At 36.7% G+C, this 1,639-nt stretch overlaps 1 non-coding gene across 1 annotated transcript; it reads left to right on the forward strand.

Annotated features, from left to right (window-relative positions):
• Positions 1–213: 213 nt before the first annotated feature.
• Positions 214–321, forward strand: LOC112700262 (small nucleolar RNA R71). The gene has a single exon (XR_003153173.1). It is a non-coding gene; the product is annotated as a small nucleolar RNA R71 (small nucleolar RNA).
• Positions 322–1,639: the final 1,318 nt, after the last annotated feature.

Raw genomic sequence — 1,639 nt, forward strand, 5'->3', positions numbered from 1 at the left:
CTCAAGAACTCCTTTCTTCTGATTTGTCCCATTGTTCATAGGATTTCTTTCAGAAGTGTACATGAATTGGTTATTTGCAATCATTTCACTTAGTTCTTGAGCTTCTGTAGGCGTCTTCTTCAGATGAAGAGATCCTCCAGCAGAGCTATCCAAAAACATCTTGGATAGTTCAGACAGACCATCATAGAAAATACCTATGATGCTCCATTCAGAAAGCATATCAGAGGGACACTTTCTGATTAATTGTTTGTATCTTTCCCAAGCTTCATAGAGGGATTCTCCTTCCTTCTGTCTGAAGGTTTGGACTTCCACTCTAAGCTTACTCAATTTTTTAGGTGGAAAGAACTTTGCCAAGAAGGCATTAACTAGCTTTTCCCAAGAGTTCAGGCTTTCTTTAGGTTGTGAGTCCAACCATGTCCTAGCTCTGTCTCTTACAACAAAAGGGAATAGCATAAGTCTGTAGACCTCAGGGTCAACCCCATTAGTCTTGACAGTGTCATAGATTTGCAAGAACTCAGCTAAAAACTGATGAGGATCTTCCAATAGAAGTCCATTGAACTTGCAATTCTGTTGCATTGTTGGCATTGTTGTTGTTTTCGGCTGCCATGGGTTCTTGATGTGTGGAAAACGATCCAACACAAAACTCACCGGCAAGTGTACCGGGTCGCATCAAGTAATAAAAACTCACGGGAGTGAGGTCGATCCCACAGGGATTGAAGGATTGAGCAATTTTAGTTTAGTGGTTGATTTAGTCAAGCGAATCAAATATTGGTTGAGTGGTTTATCTTGAACAGAAACTAAATTGCTTGTAATGTAAAGGGAGAGGGGAGAATTGCAGTAAATTAAAAGACATGAAAGTAAAAGTGCTGAATCTTAAAGAACAAGAAATTAAATGAATGAAACTTAAAGTGCAAGAAATGTAAATTGCAGTAACTTAAATTGCAAGAAATGTAAATTACTTGAATGGAAAAGGGAATTGAGGATTGGGAATTCAGAATTTCAACAAAGGCAAGTAAATTGCAACAATTGAATTAGAAACAACTAGAATTCAAACAGAAATTGAAATTAAATTGCAGCGGAGGTTCACAGAAGAACCAAAAAGAAAATGAGATCTCAGGGCTTTAGAGACTAGATAGAAGAGTCTAGATCTCAATTCCCTTCCCAGATCCAAGTTCACAAAGCAATTAACAAGAAATTGAAGAAGAAGCAGTAAATGAAATGTAATTCAACTTAATTATGCAGAAGAGGAATTAAAGAGATTTTGAATGGAGATTGAGACAGAATTTCCTCAATTCTTCACACCCAAAACTCAAACAAGAAAAATAAAAGTGCCCAAGCAAGAACGAGGAAGAAGAGAGATCAATTCTCCTCCCCAATTCTCTGAAGTCTCAGTAAGGTCCCCAAGAGAAAGTTAAAGAGCTCAAAGTAAAGGTTCAAAGGAAAATTCAAAGTTCAAAAGTAAAGGAAAAGGTAAAAGGTCAAGGAAAAGGTGAAAAGTCCTAATTACATCAAACTATCTCCTATTTATACACTTTCTATTCTTGGATCTTGGGATTTGGATGGGCTTTTGATTTGGTGAAGAAATGAATTTTATTGGATTTTTAATCCAATTTTAGTCCATGAAGAATTAGCTTCCAGG

The sequence above is a fragment of the Arachis hypogaea genome, chromosome 6, assembly GCF_003086295.3.
Source record: "Arachis hypogaea cultivar Tifrunner chromosome 6, arahy.Tifrunner.gnm2.J5K5, whole genome shotgun sequence".
In the NCBI taxonomy this organism is placed as follows: Eukaryota; Viridiplantae; Streptophyta; class Magnoliopsida; order Fabales; family Fabaceae; genus Arachis; species Arachis hypogaea.